Source organism: Mobula hypostoma, chromosome 6 (genome assembly GCF_963921235.1).
Source record: "Mobula hypostoma chromosome 6, sMobHyp1.1, whole genome shotgun sequence".
Lineage (NCBI taxonomy): Eukaryota > Metazoa > Chordata > Chondrichthyes > Myliobatiformes > Myliobatidae > Mobula > Mobula hypostoma.
In genome coordinates, this window is record NC_086102.1 from 72,881,622 (window position 1) to 72,904,614 (window position 22,993).

Consider the following 22,993-nt stretch of genomic DNA (forward strand, 5'->3'; position numbering starts at 1 on the left):
AAGAGCCTCCTTTATGTACTTCCTTCTGGACCTGAGAGTGCATATACTGTAATGGAACCTGCGGAGGGAAGGTACCAGGCAGTAGATCAATTGCACGGTCATAGCGTTGGTGTGGTGGGAGAGTCGAGGCTGTTCCCTTGCTGAAGACCTCGTACAAATCCTTGTAGGTGGAAGGGATTTTGACCAGCTTGGGTGTTGCAACTACTCCCGAACATCCCTCCGAGGATGACTCCTGAGCCTCCGTAGATAAGAGGGGTGGTTCGGCAGATGACAGAGTCTTTTCCATAGGCCTTGAGTTCAAACAGAGTCCAAACCTTCATTGGTATCCTCAGACAATGGCAATGAGGTGCTAGAGTAGTTTTTGTCCTCCTGGGACTAGGCTCCAAACGTCTATGTTTTGGAGCCTTTCCCTTAAGCATGACCTAGTGACTGGTTCCCTCAGGCTTGGCTGCTAGGGCTCAGAGTCCTTGAGTACCCCCTTGACAGGATTCTTGTCTTGCTCCTGAACTAGAGACCCTCTCTCTGTAGTTCCAGAACAGACAGGAGTTGACTGGAGTTGACTTGTCTGCCCTTGGAGACAGGACTGGGTCTTCTGAAGGCTTCAGGTTACCCTGAGCAATAGTCTGCCTCCTCATCGGCCGCTGGTCATGTACGAGTCTGGGAGTTGGACACCACATGTAAACATTCTCTCTTGCGATGATTCTCCATTTTTCCCAGTTCACCAAAAGGTTATGCTTGGATAGCCAAGAGTACCCGAGGATCAGGGTATGTGAGGAGAAATGATGATATGAAAACGAATGTCCTCCATGTGTTCCTCTGTCTTCATTCCCAAAGCCAATGTCTGCTGCTGGATGTGTCCAGACCCAAGAAGGTGACCGTCTAGGGCAGTTGTGGTCATGTGCTGGCTGAACTTCAGAAGAAATTTGCTCAGCTGACAGGCTGTCCCCAAGTACAGGAAATTACTAGCTGCCCCAGAGTCCACAAAGGCATTCACCTCTGGCTGGTTCTTTCTCCAGGAGTTCTCTGTCTTCAGCAAGACCACAGAATAAGTAGGGTTGGGAGTAATGGCTGCTACCGTCACAGTCGTTCCGACACCAGATGGTCTTAGGAGTTTTTCCGATGGCTGCAACTTCAGACATTTGGCCAGCAGGTGACCTGCTCTCATCGGCAGAGAGTTCTGTGCAGCCAATTTGCTTTGGCTCAACAGGATCTTGTGGAGAAGATGGGCTGGTAATTGTCCAACGTTAGGAAGTGGAACTGTGATGCATTGAGGCAAGCTTGGGCTAGCTCTCTTTGACCTCCCAAGATAGTCCCAGTTATGCTCTGCCAGGCAATTATCGAGGCAGATGGACTGATCAATCAGAGCCTCTAAGTCTTCTACTGGCTCTCCCATGGCAAGGGTATCCTTTAGTTTGCCTCAGAGTCTGTGGAGGTACAGAGTAGCCAAGCTTCCTCACTCTAGCCACGCTCCTCGGCCAAAGTCTGAAACTCAATAGCGTAGTCAGTTGCTGACTGGCCACATTCATCGGGGAGTCCGAGGCTCTGTTAGCTCCGGATGGATGATGGAACACCCTCTTCTTGGTGTTCATGAATTTTTCTGAACCAGAGCAGATCTCCATCTTCCATTCCCAATGCTCAGTGTCCCAGGCCAGGGCTCTCCCATTCAGGAGAGGAGATCATGAAGGCCACGTTCTGCACTCCACTGGGAACCAGGACGGCTGGAATTGAATAACAAACAACACTGAGTGAGGAAATCGAGGCAAGAACCCGGGTTACCAACCAGTCTCTCCAAGGTCGGAAGATGGACTCATTCTGCAGAGCTAATTCTTATTTTGTCTTATGCACAGACAATATTCCTATTTTACAAATTGCACAAATTTATTTTTTATTCAGTGGAAAATTTGACAATATAATAGCTACAATTCGATTCACATCACTGTGGGATTGACAATGAAACTATAATCTTAGGTGGCACATTAATCAGTGATTTCTTGTTTTTAACTGTAAAATTGTTTTCCTATATTTGAAAGTAACAACATATATTTAAATAGCTGATTGGTATCACTGCACTTCCACAAATCTCCCTATGATTTGTTTTTTTTCATCCATCTACTGTTACATGCTGGTCTATTATGGATAGCAACCAAAGCAAGTCTCCAATCCCTTGCCTAATTACAGACAGAAGATATCAAAGAGTACAACAGACTCTCCAAACCAATCAACCTCTACTTCCCCAAGCATGTGACATTTTATTAACTATTGCAGCTAGGAAATGATCTTGTCACATGAATATATAGTTAGACAAATTAGACTGTCAACTAATGTTGGAACAGAAACCTTCAATGAATCATTTCACATTCATCTTCCAGACATATCGCAGAATTTATCGTTGCTGTTATACTTGATTGTGCTTTTACTCCTGTCGTTTTGTCAACTCCATTTTAATCGTAAGTCAAATCATTCCCAGGTTTATGAATTTTGTAAAGTTCTTAAAACAGATGTATAGAAATTCATTGAGTTGAAAGATAATGTGATTAGATTTCATACAGCAGTTTTTCTAATTTGGGAAAATCTAAGCCACTACAAGTGGTTAAATGACAAACAGTATGCATTGTACTCATGATTGGAATATATAAATAGACTTCAGCAGCACAAGAGGTTTGCATCTGATATTTTTATTTTAAGAACCTGAAACAAATTAAGTTTAGGATGAAATTCTTACTTCTAAAGCAGGCTTTATTGATGAAATACATTTTGGGGCCAGTAGGTGTGGGATAATATCAATAAACCATATTAAATCAACATGTCAATAAATTAATATTGCAGTAACACTATGATATTAACAAACTGGGAGGACTAAGGTGCATCGCAGAAGTGGAGGTCTGGCCTTTATTCAATAATTGACCAACTACTTAAAGTTTTTTATTTAATTATTTCAAATTATTGTGTTCTTCCTTGTGATATTTTGCAGTCCATGTATAATTTACTTTTCTCTTCGTAGACAAGTTCAGAATGGTATCAGTCATTTTCTGGCAACTTGACAATATGCATTAGGTGCAGATTTCAAAAATAGCATAATATCCCAAAATTGCAAGGAAACATAAAAGCTTGTAAAAACCAATTGAATTTTTTTCTGCTATGTTCTTGAAATACTGTGATGTTGTGATTAACCAGCAGCTGATTTATTGCTTTGTGGCATCATCGTGTGATGTTTTAAAGGCTTATGCTGTCAGTTTGAAGAGCCTACATTGTTAATTTAAAACAAAATGGTGCTTCCAGGCTTGAAACCCCACCTTCAGAGATTGTTCAATGAGAGTTCAGTATGAGTAAGTTAATCTCAGTAAGAGTACATTGATTGGAGATGAATGTAGGAGTACACTAAATACTTTAAACGAAGTTAATAGAGATCACAGCAAGAATATCTGTAGAATTACTACAAAGTCCAACACAGGTACGTAAACTATAGTAAGAATACAGATATGGTGGATTAACTACAGAGCACTGTTGGACAAGGTGAAGGACTTTGTCAAATGGTGCAAGCTAAATCCTCTGCATCGTAACATTAGTAAGACAACGGAGATGGTGATGGACTTTAGGAAGACTAAGCCTGCACTGCTCCCTGTTACTATTAATGGTGAGGACATCAATGTGGTGAGGACCTACAAGTAACTGGGGGTGCACCTGGCTGACAGACTTGAGTGGAACAGCAACACAGAGGATATGTACAAGAAGGGCCAGAGTTACCTATACTTCTTGAGGAGACTGAGCTCCTTTGGAGTATGCAGGTCTCTCCTTTACATGTCCTACCAGTCTGTTGTCGCCAGTACAATCTTCTATGTGGTGGTGTGCTGGGGCAATGGCATCAGCAAGGGGGATGCTAACAGGCTCAATAAAGTGATTAGATAGGTTGGCTCTGTTATAGGAGTCAAACTGGACACATTGGAGGCTGTAGTAGAACAAAGGACCCTATGGAAAATCCTGGCAATTCTGGACATTGTTTCTCACCCCCTGCATGCCACCTTGTCTGAACAAAGGAGCACTTTTAGTAATAGACTAAGATAACTGTGCTGCTCCAAAGAGCGATATATGAGGCTATTTTTATCCTTAACCATTAGGCCCTATAATGAGTCAACCTATAGCTGGGGAAGTAATTACCCCCTTCTGATAGACTGTTTGTGGTAACCTATTTTTTATTACTTTCTACATCTCTTCTAATATTTGCATAACTGTGCACTTGTAATGCTACTGTGACACTATAATTTCCTCTGGGAGTAATAAAGTATCTATATATCTACCTATAAACTAAAATTGAAAAATGGTTTAGACCATTGACAGGTTAAAAAAATTACTTCTTTGAAGTAATTAAACCAAAAGCATGACTAAGTTGTGACGGTATTGAGTTCACTGACTGTGAAGTTCTAAACTCAAATAAAGACTGTAAGCCCTCTGGGATATAAATAGCCAGAGGTACTCTCACTGAAGGGAGATTATAATGTAACTACCCAAACTTCAAAGGTTAGTTTACTTCCCTGTTTATTCCCTATGGTGAGTTTAGCTGCCAAAACCCATTTTTTGAGAAACAACTCCCCTCTCCCTACCAAGGAGAAGATATTTCCAGCTAACAAAATACTTTAAAATACAATTCATTTATTTTCAATGATACACACTGAAATCCAAATAACATTCTTCAATGACATTTAAAACACACAGAAGATTTCTATCTGAAACATTTTCAAATTACAAACTATTTATAAAACACACAGCACAAAGGATTTCTAAAACACAGGTACAATTCCTATACCTAAAAAGACATATCAAAAATGAAGATGAATGAACTGTCCATTGTGGACACTGAAGCTAGAAGTATGGATTCTAGTGGACTCCATGTTTCTTCTATATTTCTTGATGTTCTTTACTCATTCCTAATAAGCCTGAACTTCTCTTTACATTTATACCCTTTTTCTGCCACTTGGGTAATTTCAGAAGCATTTGATGCTTCCTCAGACATCTTTTTAACACAAACAGTCTAAAAGTATCTTGGAGACATAGACCTCAATTAATACTGTAAAGCTAACTTCCCTGAGTACATAAAACTCCCAAAATTAACAAATCAGTTATTTGATGTGCTAATTGATATTATCCATCTGCTCTGCAAGTTTCCTTGAACTAAGCAACTTAGAATCAGCTTGTCCGTTTTCAATCATTCCAAATTAAACAGTCCATTGTCTTATACTGCATATCCTTCAGCAGTTAGACAGGTATTATGAGCTAGCAGTCTATGGCTCCATACAGAGCTTGTTTGCAGAGCTGTGTTTTTAACTCATTGCTTGCCAGTTTCATTTTAAGAACTGAAGACTGACTCCCATTTAAAACCAGAAACCAAGCACGACGATATTAGTTGGAAGTTTAAGCCATTTTATGATCTTACAAATGGCAGCTGCTGTGTTTAGAAAGCAAAATTAGCAAACAACCAAGGAGTGAATATCCATAGCAAAGTATATTAATAAACAGTAAAGCATTGTGCAACATATTTAATGACTTTTAAATTAATATGATGACTTCTGCTTTTTTCTCATAATCCATGGAGGTGTTCATAGAGAGATACAGCATAGAAACAGGCCCTTCATCCCACTGAGTCCCATTTATGTTAATTTTATATTCATTCCATACATTGGAAATAACCAAATAAATCTTGGAACACATTACTGCAGGAGTTTTACATTGTGACCAAAATCCTTGGAAAGTTTTCATATGTACATTCAGGTCTTCGTATATCTAATACAAACAACTACTGCTCTTTCTAAAGACAAATAAACAGAGCACTGAGGGAAGTGTGTCTGCTGTACAATAATTTACAAATGAAAAGATATTGCTGGGGAAAACTGTTAAAAGGTTTTTAACTATTGTAAGTATTGTATAACTCTCTCTACAAGATGACAATAGTGGTACCTTTTCAAAGGGGGTAGAATTACTCTTTAATCACTATTCTGTCGAACTTGACAATTCCAGTAGTTTATTGAATTTGTCAGAGCAGTAGCATGGGACTCTCGTTCCTTAATTGTCCATTTAATTCTTGACTCATTTTCAGAAAACAGCAGCAAATGTATAATAAGTGGATATATAACAAAAAATGGCAGCAAATTCTTATTCTTTAATTAAATAGCTGCTTTTCAGTTAGCTAATGAAATATATTCACATTCAGTTTCTTTGTTACTTGACCTGATTGCAATGATTTTAATGTGAAGGGCCTGATATCAGGTGAGCTCTTATTAAGATCAGATATGTACCCTTTCTCTAACAAAGATCTTAAAATCCAGCTGCTTAATTCATAATGAGGATTTTCTGTTTTTCCATTGTGGGAGTTGAAATGGTATCTGATGCAATAAGAGTTAGTTATTAGTAGCAAGTCTTAAAAGAATACAAGTCATTTCCCACAAAATACTAACAAACATCCCATTATTATATGAGTTTTCATAAATCCTTTAGAAATGTCCCTGTTATTGCATAATTTCCATTGTATTTAGAAAATGTAACTTGACTGACCTGAACCATAATATTTAATGGCCACCTAAAAAGTCAATTGATCTGAAAAATTTCATCCAATGTGAATAATTTTAATCAAAAGCCACGACATTAATGCATGCCTTACAAGTTAAGGTGTAAAGCATAGAATAATGAAGAAGGCCTTCCTAATAAATTTGAGAGGCATGATTACACAACGGTTATGTTTCAGGACTGACAGCTATGAGCTAGAACCATTCAGAGACCTAAGTTGGAATCTAAACATAGTTGTTGGAGAAGGCCATTTAGGGTCAAAAACTGAAAAGAAACTCTTAAAGGCTGGAAATATCTAACCTAAAGTACGGAGGAGGCTGAAGTGCTGATTGCTTTCAATATAGTGTTTGAAAGATTCTGGATGTTAAAGTAATCAAGGGATTTGGGGATGGGGCAAGAAAATAGTGTTGAACTGGAAATACACCCATGATCAGATGGACCAAATGGCCTGCTTCAGATCCTAACTAAATTTTACTTTAAATGCCAGTTTCATTGACAGTAACCATGTAATAACCAGATTATCATAAAAAGAATATCTGTTTTATTAACGTCCTTCAGGAAGGAATCAGCTCTCCTTCTCCAGACTGGTCTATACATAATTCCAGACTTGCCAAGATGGTAACTGCTGAACTGCTTTCTCAGTTCAGAAGAAGCTTGTTTACCAAAATCCTTACTCAAAGTGACAGCATTACCAGTGATGTCAATGTCCTGTGAATAGATTAAAAAAACAAGATATATCCACTCAGCTTTGAACTGTAATGAGTCAAACAGCAAGGGGCATCTAGGCCTGAATATCCTTGTCTGAGTGGAAAGGCAAGTACATACTAGCTGCTCCCCCAGCCAGAGCCATCCATGTCTCTGCAATAGCTTTCAAATATAAACTTGTATTTTTTTTAGTAAAGGCAACTCTTTTCGCCACACTACTGGTGCCAACATAGCATGCCGACAACTCACTAACCCTAACATTATGTCTTTGGAATGTGGCAGGTATTAGGAGCTCCTGGAGAAAGCCCACACAGTTATCGGGAGAACTTTCAAATGTTCATTTAATTTAATTACCTGTGGAGAAATACTTCTTCGCTGCTGGAAACTGTGAACTGAGCTGAATACATTGATCATCTGTTGGGGCAATCTTAGAATACTGCTCTGGTTCAAATTTCTTCAGAATAAAATAGAGGCAAGGAAAAGTCATAATACAGAGTTTTGTATCATAGAAGTTCGAATAACAGAATATTTCAGTTGAGAATCTTGAGTGCTAAAAACTCATAAAATGCAGTAATTAGTTATCAAATACCTATGGCAATGTAGTTTGGTTCTATCGATGTCAAGACACTGCACACATAAACTAAAAGATCAACCATTATATCCTTTCCTATGCTATTTCTTGGGGTGAAATTGGTCTGGTAGATGATTGCAAAGTGCATGCTTTGTCAGTAATCTCAACTCAGACATCAAATTCAACTAAAACCTCTAAGAGGAAGTGTGTGTTATTTGGACATGCCTATTGAAGATTTTCAGGAGCCATATAATCCCAAAGTGCAACATCATAATTGTCACCAAATGATTCCTCATGAATGTGTATAGTTGACTCACTTCTCCAATAACATTCTTTCTAAACTTTATAAATGGCAAAAATCACCTCTATGGTCTTTGTCCTTCAACTAAAATGGGAAATGAAGGTGAATCCAACCAAACATGTGAACTCTACCATCAAACTGGATCAGGTTGGTAAGTGGATTGAGACATCACCACCTACAAGTTGCCTTTTCATTTGCTTATTATCCTGAGTTAGTCTATGACTGTTCTTTCATCATTGTGGAACATTCTACTAAATCAGTTCACAGAAAGCCTGCAAGGATTTGAGAGGGGGATCATTTCCACTTCTTCGGGGAAGACCCCATTCTGAAAAACAAATGAAATAAAATAATATCTAATTTCTATGGAAAGTGTAAGGAAAATAGCATGAGATGGAAATCTCCAAACGTTCTGCTTGTGTCACTAATTCTAATGCTTTGTCTTGCCACATATTAAGCCCTTGCCTTTCATACTATTTACAAAATAAACTCAATATAGTATGCTCAGCATCATAATTAACAACTAAGCAATCTTTCAACAACAGAATAATTGCTAATGCAATCCCCATCAATATCACAGCCCAGAAAGGAAACAATTTAAACCTTTGAATTTTGTTCATGCATGCATTAAATTCTTCTGAGATTTTAAAGGTTACAGTTTTTCAGTAACTTTGTTTCTTTTTTATTGTTCTCTTCCAATCAATTTTTAGTTCCCATTTATTTCTCTTCCTGTACACAATTTGATATCCATTTGATCTTCATTTGATATTCATCTTGCTGCTCCGATATCAGGTTGTGCTTCTTGCAAATTACTGCCAGTACTTTATATGATCTGAAAGGTGCAGGAGTGAATTTTCACCACCGGTGCATGACTCAAAACGTCCTGATCTAGCAAGTCTTCGTTCTAACATGAATTGCCCTGGATGTTTAGGACAAACAATTCCCCTAGGAATAACTGTAAAGAACAACAAATTACAGAGCAATAAAAATGTAATTCTCTGTAAGAAATGAGACCAGCTAATTAATTTTCTGTTAAAGTCTCTCAGTTATCATATATAAATTGATCACGGTTAACCTCAATTGCTTTAGGCAAGAGAAATAACAATCTAATTCTCTGTAAGTAATAAAACCAGCCAACGAATTTTTTTGTCAAAAACTTCTCTGTTATTATGGGTAAAGAGGTTGTGATAAACCCCATTTGCTTTAGGCAAGTCAGTGTTGAAAGGGAAGCTGGAGTGTATCATAAAGCCCTTGAGCCACTCTGTTGTTCAGTATCATGGCTGTTCAGGTAACTTGAACCTTCTTTCTTCTCCAAAATCCCTTGGCATCCAAAACTCTATTGACCTCAGTCTTGAAAAAGCTCAGTGAGTGAACATGCACAGATTTTTGAAATTTATAACTCTGTGTGAAAAAAAAACTTCCTGCATCTCAGTGCCAAGTTATTGGCCTCTTCTCCTGACTCTATGCTTTCTAGTCCCTCCCCCGGCTGAGGAAACAGCCGCACAGCAACCGAGCACTCAGTCCCTCTCAGATTCAAAATCTGTCAATGATAATGTTTCCCATTCTTCTAAACTCAGTCAAGCAACTTACCTAATCTCTCTTCTTTGGATAACCCAGAAGTCAGACCTGCACCATCTCCATGACAACTGTACCCTTACTGAAAAGTGGAAAGCAAAACTGCATACTGTATTCCAGGTATGGCCTCAAGGGTCTGTGCAACCTGCACAAGGCCTCATTTCACTTCAACTCTAAGCCCCTTGTAGTAAAGACCAATATATAATTTCATTGCCAACTGTTTGTTTCCTGGCATATATAAGTTCTGATTTGCATGAAGACTCAGTATCCTTATGCACACCAAAATTACTTGCCTCAGATTTTGTAAGAAACATTCAATTTTCCTCTTCTTATTCCAGAATGAATAAACTCATGTTTTTCCCTTCATAGTAATTGAAAAACAAATAAATGCTGGTACTGAAAATCAAAACAGAAAATGTTGGAAACACTCAGAGGGTCAGACAACATCTAAATGAGAAAAAAAAGTCATCAGTTCAGTGCAATGAGCTTTCATGAGAAACCCACAGATCTTTAATCAGAAGGAAAAGTCATTGACTTGAAATATTAACTGTTTCTCTCATTACAGATGCTGCCTGACCTGCTGAATATTCCCCTAAATCCTTACATATTAAACTGCATCTGCCACCCACTGCCCCATAAATTTAAATTTAATGCCCCTTTGTTGACTTGTTTACACCATGTGGTGGCTTTCCCCATTTTGTATCATCAGGAAACTTGTTTGTAGTGCACATTGATCTTTTATCCAAGATTATAATTAAAATTACAAGCAGCTTCAGGTCCAGTAACGATGTCTGAGGCATACTACTGGTCACAGCCTTGCAAACAAAGCAGAAAATATCTATTCCTCTTCTCTGTTTTCTGTCCTTTGATCAAATTGCTCAAATTGCTTTGTTCAAAATGCTGATATTTTGTTTACAACACTTTGGAACCTTATTTATTATAACAAATCTCATGTGGTATTTTGGTGTCATTCCTACTCATTCCATTTTTTCTAACCCTGCCAACTTACATTCTCAAACAGATTATGGATCATTATGGCCTTGTTCCATTGTCTGGAATCCACTCCAACTACTCACTTGGATGGAAGGAGCTGGCTGTGTTGAGCTACTAACCCACAACCTCACGGCTCTTTCTATTGCATAAATAACAAGGCATCTGGCAAAGTGAAATAGATCTGAAGTGAAGAATCAACAACACACATCTCATCCCAAGGACGTGTGTCCTTAGCACATCCTGGAAGTTTTTTAATGCTTGTTGATCTCTTGTTCTATAGCTTATTGGCTAATATTCCTGAGTTATTAAGACCATAATATATAAGAATGGAATGAGGCCATTCAGTCCATCAAGTTGTTCCAATATTCTATCATAACTGATTTATGATCCCTCTCAACTTCATTCTCTTGCCTACTCCCCATAACCTTTGACACCCTCACTAAACAAGAACCTATCAACCACCAGTTTAAATATACCCAATGATTTGGCTTCTATCTTGAGGCTGTGCTCTCTTGACCTAGACTCTTCCACCATAGGAAACATCCTTTCCATATCTACTCTGTCTAGGCCTTTCAACATTCCAAAGGTTTCAATGCGATCTCCCCTCATCCTTCTGAACTCCAGCAAGTACAGCCCCAGAGCCATCAAACATTCTTCATATGATAACCCCTTCATTCCTGGAATCATCCTTGTGAACCTCCTCTGGACCCTCTCTAATGCCAGCACATCTTTTCTAAGATGAGGGGCCCAAAAGGAGGAGGGAGGAGAAGATGGCGGTGCGACGCAGCGCGCATGGCCTCTCGCGTGAATGATATCGGTATTTGTAAGTAGGATGCCATGCACAATTTGGATTTGATGGAGACAGACCTGAGAAGCATGGAGGAACATCTGGAGTAACTTCTGAAATGCCCGGTTCGCTGCCGCTGCTACTGTGCAATCGAGAATCTCCGGAGGGGAAGGCCCCAAATCCTCGGCTTTGCCTGTTGCTGGCAGCCAGGGCTGGAGTCGAAGCGCTCGGCGGAGATGGTGCTCAGTACTTGGTGTCGGAGGGCTGGTCGGAGGCTCGAAGTTTTCGGACAGACTCAGAGTCGGACTGTGGTCAGGTGCTTCCAGGATGCTGCATCGGCAAGTTTGCGGCACTGGAAGCTCATGGCAGGGAGAGTTTTCTTCCTTCTACCGTCTGCGTGAGATAATGGGACTTTCGAGAGAATTTGAGACTTTTTTTTACCATGCCCATGGTATGTTCTTTATCAAATTACGGTATTGCTTGCACTGTTGTAACTATATGTTATAATAATGTGGTTTTTGTCAGTTTTTCAGTCTTGGTCTGTCTTGTATTTCTGTGATATCACACTGGAGGAATATTGTATCATTTCTTAATGCATGCATTACTAAATGATAATAAAAGAGGACTGCGTGTCCTCATAATCTAAAATAACTCTTCACAATACTCAAGGTGAGGCCTCACCAGTGCCTTATAAAGCCTCAGCATCACATCCTTGCTCTTATATTTGGATCGGCAATGAGGAGAAATTTCTTTAGCCAGAGAGTGGTGAATCTGTGGAATTTGTTGCCACATGCAGCTGTGGAGGCCAGGTCGTTGGGTGTATTTAAAGCAGAGATTGGTAGGATCAGCCATGATTGAATGCCAGAACAGACTCAATAGGCCAGATGGCCTAATTCTGATCCTATGTCTTATGGTCTAATGGTCTTATTGTCTAATGGTCATAGTGTCTAAATTGATATCCCTCTATTTTTAAACTGTGCTGTCTGGTCTAGATTCCCTCAATATAGGAAACATCCTCTGCACATCCGCTCTATCTAACCCTTTCAATATTCAATAAGTCTCATTCTTCAAAACTCCAGTAAGTACAGGCCCAGAGCTGTCAAGCGCTCTTCATATGTTAATTTTGTTTCTTTCCTGAAGTCATTCTCATCAAGCTCTTCAGAACTCTCTCCAAGAACAGCACTTCTTAGATAAGGGGCCCAAAACTGATCACAATACTTCACGTTCAGTCTGACCAATGCCTTATTAAGGCTCAACATTACATACTTCCTTTTATATTCTAGTACTCTTGAAATGAATGCTAACATTGCATTTCCCTTCTTTACAACAGACTCAGCCTGCAAGTTAACCTTTAAGGCATCCTCCATGAGTACTCCCAGGGGCATTTTCACTGTTCAGAAAATAGTCTATATCTTTATTCCTTCTACCAAAGTGCATGGCTACACACTTCCCTGCATTATATTCCATCTGCCACTTATTTGCCCAATCTCCTAAGCTGTCAAAGACCTTCACTGACTCCCTGCTTTCTCAACACTACCTTCTTCTCCACCTGCCTTCGTATCATCTGCAAACATGGCCACAAAGCCATCAATTCTGCCATCCAGATCATTAACATATAATGTGAAAAGAAGTGCTACCCGTGGAACACCTCCGGTCTCCCTTAAAGAAACCATGCTGAATTTGACCTATTTCAGCACGTGCCTCAGAGCACCCTGAAACCTCATCCTTAATAATCAACTCCAATAGCTTCCCAACCACAGAAGTCTGCTCCCTCCCTTCTTAAAGTGTGGAGTGACATTTGCAATTTTTCAGTCCTCTGGAACAATCTCAGAAACTAGTGATATTTGAAAGATCATTATTGTGCCTCTACAATCTCTTCAACTACCTCTTTCAGAACATTGGGATGTAGTCCATCTGATGCAGGTGTTATCTATCTTCAGAACTTTCAGCTTCCCAAGTACCTTATCCTTAGTGATAGCAACTACATTCGCTTCTCTCCCCACCCCGACTCTTGAATTTCTAGCATACTGTCTTCCACAGTGAAGACTGACACAAGGTACTTATTATGTTTGTCCCCTATTACTACTTCTCTGGTGTCATTTTCCACTGGTCCAATATCCACTTGCACCTCTCTTTTACTCTTTATATATCTAAAAGAAATTGTAGTATCCACTTTGATATTATTGGCTTACCTTCATAATTCATCATTTCTCTCCTTGTGGTTTTTTTTAGTTTCATTCTTTTGGTTTTGAAAATCTTCTCAAACCTCTAACTTCTCACTAATTTTTACTATATTCTATGCCCTCTGTTTTGCTTTTATGTTGTTTTTGATTTTCTTTGTCAGCCACAGTTGCTTCATTCTGCCTTTAGAATACTTCTTCATCTTTGGGACATGTCTATCTTGCACCTTCCAAATTACTCCCAGAAACTCTAACTTTTCTGCTGTCATCCCTGCTAGAGTCTTGTTCCAATTAACTTTCGCCAGCTCTCTCTTGCCTCTAATTCTCTTTACTCAACTGTAATACTGATTATGTTATTTAGCTTCTCCCTCTCAAACAGCCCGGTGAATCCTATCATGTTCTGACCACTGCCTCCTAGGGGTTCATTTACCTTAAGCTCCCCAATCAAATCTGGTTTATTACACAACACTTAATTCAAAATTGCTTTTTCCCTCGAGGGTTCGACCACAAGCCATTCCATAGGTATTCTACAAACTCTATCTCATGGGATCCAGCACCAACCTAATTTTCCCAATCTACCTATATATTGAAATTCCCCACGACTATCATAATATTGCGCTCTTTACTTGCCTTTTTCACCTCCTGTTGTAATTTGTACCCATATCCTGGCTACTGTTCCGAGGCCTGAATATAAATTCCTTCAGGGGCTTTTTACACTTGCAGTTTCTTTACTCCACCTACAAGGATTCCACATCTCCACTCCAATGACACTTCTTTCCAATGATATAATTTCATTTTTTACTACAGTCATCCCATTCCATCTGCATACCTGCCTGTCCTTTGGATACAATGTGTATACTTGAATATTAAGCTCCCAGTTATGACCTTCTTTCTGCCACGACTCAGTGAATGTCTCTCTCCCTTCCCACATCCCACACTAGGAGTATTCCACCTTCCCCTTGGGCATTCCCACTGCTCTAACTGTGCAATAAGAACAAAAGAAATATTGAAGGAAAAATCCACCTACAGCCTCCGACTCTCCTCATCAAAACCTCTATGTGCTAAAGTTTGATCTCTCCACTCTAACAATGGCCCTCTCACACAATGGCCGCTCCACCTACACTTAACTTCTTTTTATTGGCCCTAGCCAAGTACCTAAATATGCACAATTCAACACTTCCGTGGGAACTTTGGCGTTCAAAATATCCTAACTGCTTCTACTTGCTTCTTTTGATCTCTCTCCCACTGCACAATACAACGTCTCCAGAGAACTGTTGCTTTCTTTTCTCTTCAGACATGTTTCATTTGTCACCTTTCAATCTGCTGATACTATTGGGAGTTTTGGCAGGTTGTTAATATTGCAAATGCCCTATCTGCAGCCACTCTTTCAATCACCCTTTGATTCAGGCCATCTCTTCCAAGGAATATGTCACTTAATGTTTCTGGATTTTTTTTCTTTATCAGTGTTTATCATTACAGTTTCCTCTCTATCAATATTTTCTCCACATTTTATCATGTCTTGTACATTGAAGGTAGATATAATATTCCTTTCCCATTATAGTATCTTCAGCCTTTGCCTCTAAGTGATGCACATTTATTTTTAATACTGATTTCCCACCAGTGAAGTTGTTAAAGTGCATACAATCTTAAAAATAGTTCTTGCTAGTTTGCTCTCTTCAGCAGTCTTTCAGTCTTGTGTGTTTTCTTATCAAGTTGTTAGTTGCTTCTTTTAAATTAATACTATGTTTAGCGCTGCCTATTCAGTCAGAAATAGAATACTTCATGAAGGTTTATTTCTCAATTAAATAAATGTAAATTCATCAAATATTGTGAAACATTTCCATTTTTTTCTGTACCTAGCGGAAAACCTTGTACTATAATGTCTCAGTTTGCTACTGAGAACTTGTCCTCAATCCTCTATGATTGGCTGTATTGAAGTTCAAAATTTGTTTTGAATTGAATTAGAAGATGGAACATAGGACAACACAGCATAGTACAGAACATTCAGCCCATGATGTGCCAACGCTTTTTAATCTACTCTAAACTCTAACACCTCCTTCCTGCATAGCCCTGCATCCCTCTTTCATCCATGTGCATATAGAAGAGGCTCTTAAACGTCTTGAATGCTTTGGCCTCTATCACAACCCTTGGCAGTGCGTTTCATGCATCCACAACTTTGTGTAAAAAAAACTACCTCTGATATCCCCTGAATACTCACGTCCAATCACCTTAAAATTTTGCCCTCTTGTATTAGCCATTTCTACCCTGGGAAACAGTACTGGCTGTCCATTCTATCTATGCCTCTAATTATCTTGTATACCTCTTTTAAGTCACCTGTCATTCTCTTTTGCACCAAAGGAAATAGCCCTAGTTTGCTCAAACTATCTCTGATCCAGGCTGCATCCTGCTAAATCTCCTTAGCACCATCTCTAAAGCTTTTACATCCTTCCTATAATAAGGTGCCAGAACTGAACACAATACTCAAAATGTGGTCTAACCAGAGTTTTATAGAACTGTAACATTACCTCACAGCTCTTGGACTTAATCCCCAGGCTAATGAAGGTCAAGGCATCATATGCCTTCCTAACCACTCTATCGACTTGCATGGCAACTTTGAGAGATCCACAAATGTGGAGCCCAAGATGCCTCTGTTCCTCCATTCTGTTAAGAAACCAACCATTAACCCTGTGCTCTGCTTTCAAGTTTGACCTTCAAAAGTGTATCACTCTGACTTTCTGAATGAGCCTACCATGAAGAACCTTGTCAAATGCTTTACTAAAATCCATATACACCACATCCACTACTCTACCTTCATCAATTTACTTTTCATTTCCTTAAAGGATTCAGTCAGGCTCACGAGACACATCCTGCCCCTTAACGAAGCCATGAAGACTAACCTTAATCAGACTGTACTTCTTCAAAGCTCGTAAATCCTGTCCCTAAGAATCCTCTCCAATAGGTTTCTCATCACTGACGTAAGATCCTCTGGTCTATAATTCCCAAGATTATTTCTAATACCTCTCTTAAACAATTTGAATTTGAAATCACCCATGACAGTAACCCTGGCACTTTCACACATATCCCAAAATTCCTCCCAGATCTGCTTCTCAGTGTCTTTGTTGCTAATAAAATGTCTAGAATACTTCTATTAAGTGATTCCCCTCCTCCTGCTTCTGACTTCTTCCACAATGTCCTCCCTGCCTGTAGATGTGATACTATTCTTGATGAGCAATGCCACTCCCCCACCTCATTTACCTTCCCTTCCTGTCCCCTTTGAAACATCTAAACCCTGGGCCATTCCTGCCTTTGTGACAGCCAAGTCTCTGTGATGGCCACAATGTCCTAGTTCCACATACTGACCCATGTACTTTGCCTTTGTTCCTGATACATTTTTCATGAAAATAAGCACAGTTCAAATAATCCAATTGACTGTAATTATGTCCTTTCCCGTGTCTATCCTTCTTCACAGCCTCTCTACACACTGCTTCTGCTTTTACAACAACTTCCCCATTCTCCGACCTGACACTTCGGTCCTATTCCTCTGCCAAATTAGTTTAAGCCCTTCCCCATGGCTCTAGCAAGCCTACACACAGAATAGTAGTCTCTTTCGATTTCAAGTGTAACCCATCCCTTTTGTACAGGTCGTATCTTCCCCAGGAGATGGCAATGATTTGAAATCTTCCCCTGCACTAATTAACTACACATTCATCTGCCAAACCAGTCTACTCTTAAGTTCATTCTTATGATCACTGGTGTATTACACACACAGCAATCCAAAGATTATTTCCCTTCAGGTCCTGCTTTACAGCTTCCTACCTAGCTCCCAATATTCGCTCTTGAGCACCACATCACAACTTCTGGCTGCCCACCCTCTCCATAAGGAACACTATGGACCCAGTCTGAGATGCCTCTGACCCTGGCTTATGGGAGGCAACATAAAATCCGCCAGTCTCTTTCATGTCCTCAGAATCTCATAACTATTGAATCCCCTATCAACATCGCTTGTCACATGGTGGGCGTTGATGGCGGGCCCAAATGCAAGACACAGACACTGAAATACTCAGAACAGGACAGGACTAGAGACTAGAGAGCTGGGACAAGAACACAGACTTGGGCTAGGACATAGGTTAGGCAAGCGGGACCAGGACAAGGAACTGGGAACTAGAAGCTTGGGCTTGGACTCTGAGCCAGAGACTGGACAAGGACCCAGAAGCTGGGTTTTGACTCAGGCTCGGACCCTGAAACTAGGCGAGGACATGGCGTGGCTACAGGACTGGACATGACTTGGGTTCCTCGAGGCTTGGGTTCTTCGTGGCTTGGGTTCCTCGAGGCAAGGGCTTGGGTTCCTTGGGGCAAGGACATGACAAGGCTTGGGTTCCTTGAGGCGAGGACATGATGAAGCTTGGGTTCCTCGAGGCGAGGATATAATGAGGCTTGGGTTTGGACCCCGAGCCAGAGACTGGCAAGGACCCAGAACCTGGGTCTTGACTCGGGCTTGGACTCCGGAACTAGGCGAAGATGTGATGTGGTCTTGGGAGACAGGAACCTGGGAACACAAAGCTGGAAGCCTTGACTTGGTCTTGGGGAGGACAGGAACACAGAGCCATGGTCTAGAGAATGGGAACACGGAGCCTTGGACTTGAGAGACAGGAACGCAGGGACATGGAACAAAGAGCCGGGACCCCTCCTTGGGAACATGACTTGGGGCCGGGGCTCTACACAGAACACTGAACACGACGAGACAGTTCTCAATACTAGGTAGTGGCAAACGGCCGGACCTACCTAGCGAAGGCATGGACACAGAGTCAGTTCAAAACAACGATAAACAGTTCCTTATCTAGACACAGCAAGACTCCGGTCTTGCTCCAGCGGTAGAACTTGACAAGGTTGCGGGCAAGGATCCAGACACAGGTTGCAGGCAAGGCTTCAGAAGGAAGGGGAAGGGAAGTTCAGCCTCAGGGTAATAGCAAAGACAGCCTGGCTTACCCAATGGAGGCAAGGACAGGAAGGGACAGATCCAACCTCAGGGTAACAGCAAAGACGACCTGACTTATCCCACAGAGGTGAGGACGGGATACTGATGAGATGAACCAGTCACCACACTTGAACCCAGGGCCACTTATATTCCCAGCCCAAGACGACCATCAGGTGCCTATGATTAAGCTCAACTGAAACAAGGGACAGCCAGAAGACCTGAAATCCGGAGTCCATGGATCGGACTGTGAACCGGAACGCAGGTTTCATGGACCAGACCATGACACTGCTCTCCTCTTCTTCCCCCTTCCCCTCTGAGACACAGAGTCAGACTCAGTGCCAGAGACCTGGTCATTCCAGCTTCCACATAGTAGGTCATCCCTCTCTCAATAGCATACAGCGTAATATATTTGTTATTGAGGGGAATGGCCACAGGGGTACTCCATCTATTCTGCCTGCCTTTTTTGTCTCCTGACAGTCCCCCAGCTACCTGTCTCCTGCAAGTTATGTGTGACTACCTCCCTGTAGCTGCTATCTGTGAACTCATTTTCCCAAATGATCCATAGGTCATTCCACTCAAGCTCCAGTTTCATAACAAGGTCTACATGGAGTTGCACCCAGATGCACTTCTGGCAGATGTGGCACTCCGGGAGAATGGAGGTCTCCCAGATCTTCCACATCTTGCAAGAGGAGCACACAATGCCCCGGGATCTATTATTGCTACTGTAGTTGGGACTGTTAAAGAAAGAAACAGAAACCTGAACTTAGCCTTTGCCCATTCACACTTTAACTGCTCCCTCAATGACTACTCTTCTCCAACCTCAGATTAGGAGTCAGACTTACCATCAGTGGCAGCTTTATTAGGCACACCCGGTCTCCTGCTTGTATATGCAAATATTTAATCAGCCAATCAGGTGGCAAGAACTCAATGCATAAAAGCATGCTGATGTGGTCAAGAGGTTCAGTTGTTGTTCATACCACACAGCACTCTAGGAGAAATATGATCTAAGTGACTTTGACTGTGGAATGCTTGTGATGCCAGATGGGGTGGTTTATGTATCTCAGAAACTACTGATCTCCTGGGATTTTCACACACAACCATCTCTGGAATAGAGTGAAAAACAAAACAAAAAAACAGTAAGCAGTATTTCTGTGGGCAAAAATGCCTTGTTAATAAGACAGATGAGAGGAGAATGGCCAGACTGGTTCAAGCTGACAGGAAGGTGACAGGAACCCAAATAAGCATGCACTATGACAGTGGTGTGCATAAGAGCTTCTCTGAACACACAATACATTGAACTTTGAACCTTAATGGGCTATAGCCATGGAAGACCACACCGGATTCCACTTCTATACCTAATGAAGTGGCCACTGAGTGTATTTATCACCTGTACATGGAAGCATACAGTGAAACACACCATTTGCATTAACAACTAACACACCAAAGGATTTGCTGGGGGCAGCCTGCAAGTGTCGCTACACATTCTGGTGCCAACATAGCGTGCCCACGATGTTCAGCAAAACGACACAAGCAACAACAATAACAACACACATAACACACACAAAATGCTGGAGGAACTCAGCAGGCCAGGCAGTGTCTATGGAAAAAGCACAGCCGACGTTTCAGGCCAAAACCCTTCGGCAGGACTGGAGGCAAAAAAGCCAAGGGTAGATTTAAAAGGTGGGGGTAGGGGAGAGAGAAACGCCAGGTGATGGGTGAAATTTGGAGGGGGAGGGGTGAAATAAAGAGTGGGGCTGTTGATTGGTGAAAGAATCAGAAGGCCATGGAAGAAAGAAAAGGGGGGAGGTGCACCAGAGGGAGATGATGGGCAGGCAAGGAGATAAGGTAAGAGAGGGAAAAGGTGAAAGTGAGGTGGGGTGGAGGGCATTACTGGAAGCCCGAGAAATCGATGTTCATGTCATCAGCTTGGAGGCCACCCAAATGGAATATAAGATGTTGTTCCTCCAACCTAAGTGTGGCTTTTTCACGACAGTGGAGGAGGCCATGGATACATGTGTCGGAATAGGAATGGGAAGTGGAATTAAACTGCGAGATCCTGCTTTTTCTGTTGAACATAGTGTAGGCAATAACAACATAGCAAGTCAAGAAGAGCAAAGCAAGCCTCTTACCCACTTACCCCGTCCCTCACATAAAGAGTGAAAGACAATCCTCCAGCTCTGGGACAGGCATCCTCCGGGCTTCTAGTCTTCATACCCGGACTCTCAGACTTGCAAACATCAGGCTGCCAATATTCAACTTTGGCCCAGGGCTTCCCAATCTTTTTATTGGCCCTTGCCAAGTAAGAGATAACCTAAAGGATATCAAACTTGACAGGCCCCACTTGCTTTTTGAATCTGGTGCTACGCACCACAAGCAGCAGCTACTACAATCTCAAGCTCTGCAAAATGGATTTCTGTTGAAACTGGATTCACATAAGTTTAGAATAACAAATACATGAACTATGATAAAGTTTCTGTGAAGATTAAGAAGCCCAACATTGAAAATGAAAAACAATAATGTATTTTAACACTATTTTAAAGGATATGGAACTGAAACATTTGAAGAAAGATGGAATTGTGTCTATCACATGCATTGAATAAAATTCTACCTTACTGTAAAGACTTTATGATGATATGGAGTTAACTAGTAATCACAAAGTAATCAATAATTAATTACATATTATCATGCAAAATAAATATAAAATAGCCAGAACTATTTACCAATAAACATTATACCTTAATTAAGATATCAAAAAAGGAGAATAATTCAAATACAACACATAGTATTTTGGAAACTAATATCATAAAAATCACATATCAATCACAGTAGGATTTTGTGAGTTGATGATGAATTGTTAAAGGTAACAGGAAAATAAGAGCAAATGGAGGTGACTCAGCTGTAGCAAGAGTTATGAGTCTTGTGGCAAAGCCCTGTAAATGATGAAAACGTTGTTCTGAGCTCTTCTGAAAAGAGACTGTTGTGTCTCTGTGCGAAACTAAAGCTTTGTGTTAAGTCCTTGAAGAAGTGAGAGTTCCTGTGAATTCTGAGAACTAGTGTGTTGCTGCAAATTAGGCTGGAAAGTGAATCATTGCAAGAAATGAAGACAATGTGCTGAAACAAATCTACCCCGTGAATCAGAGATAAAAGTTTTGCAGTGAGTCATTGAGATCGGCATCGAGACTGGCTGATATCAGTGTTAAGAAAGAGAAAAGGAACAAACCAAATGAAGATCTAGTGTAAAAGAATGTCTCGGTTGATAAAAGGTTACATATACTGAAAGTAACTGGACTGAATATCCAGTTACAGATATCTATTTAGAAGGGATGTCAGATTTATCCCATTTTAGCCAGTGTTACAAGTTATGATTGGTACCACATTAGTATAAAGTTTAAAATTCCTTGAATATTCATTTAATCTCTGCTTTTTGTAATTGTAACATGTAAGTGCAGTTGCTGCTATATTATTGTGATGGGGCATCCAGGTTTGAAAAAAAAAATCCACAGGATTCAAAATGTGAGATGCATTTACTTTGTTGCTTATAATAACAAGCACTGGAACTGTGATAAAGGTTCTGTGAAAATTGAAAAGCCCAAAGATGAAGATGAATCAAAATCAGGTTTAATATCGCAAGCCTATGTCATGAAATTTGTTAGCTTTGTGGCAGCAGTTCAATGAAATACATGATAATAGAGAGAAAAAACTGTGAAATATATATATATAAAATAAGATAATAGAATTAAATAAGTAGTTCAAAAATAGAAATAAAAAAGTAGTGTGGTAGTGTTCACAGGTTCAATGTCCATTTTGGAATCGGATGGAAGAGGGGAAGAAGTTGTTCCTGAATTGCGGAGTGTGTGCCTTTAGGCTTCTGTACCTCCTACCTGATGGTAACATTGAGAAGAGGGCATGCCCTGGGTGATGAGGTCCTTAATGAAGGACGCCGTCTTTTTGAGGCATCGTTCCTTGAAGATGTGCTGGATACTATGGAGGCTAGTGCCCATGATGGAGCTGACTAAGTTTACAACTCTCTGCAGCTTACTTCGATCCTGTGCAGTAGCAGCAACCCCCCCCCCCCATACCAGATGGAGATACGGCCAACTAGAATGCCCTCCATGGTACCTCTGTAGAAGCTTGCGAGTGTTTTAGGTGACATAACAAATCTCCACAAATCCATAATGAAATATAGCCACTTTCTTGCCTTTTTTATAACTGCATTGATATGGTGTGTCCTGGTAGCTTCTCAGAGATATTGCCGCCCAGGAACTTGAAATTGCACTCTCTCTCCACTTCTGATCCCTCAATGAGGACTAGTGTGGGTTTCCTCGTCCTACCCTTTCTGCTTTCTGAGGTCCAT

The 22,993-nt window shown here is 40.6% G+C and overlaps 1 long non-coding RNA gene across 1 annotated transcript in view; it reads left to right on the top strand.

Annotated features, from left to right (window-relative positions):
- The first annotated feature begins 2,332 nt into the window (after positions 1-2,332).
- Positions 2,333-22,993, top strand: part of LOC134347569 (uncharacterized) — a 48,647-nt gene continuing 27,986 nt past the window's right edge. Inside the window, exon 1 of the long non-coding RNA XR_010018196.1 lies at positions 2,333-2,447. This is a non-coding gene — a long non-coding RNA (uncharacterized LOC134347569). The remainder of the gene's footprint in view (positions 2,448-22,993) is intronic.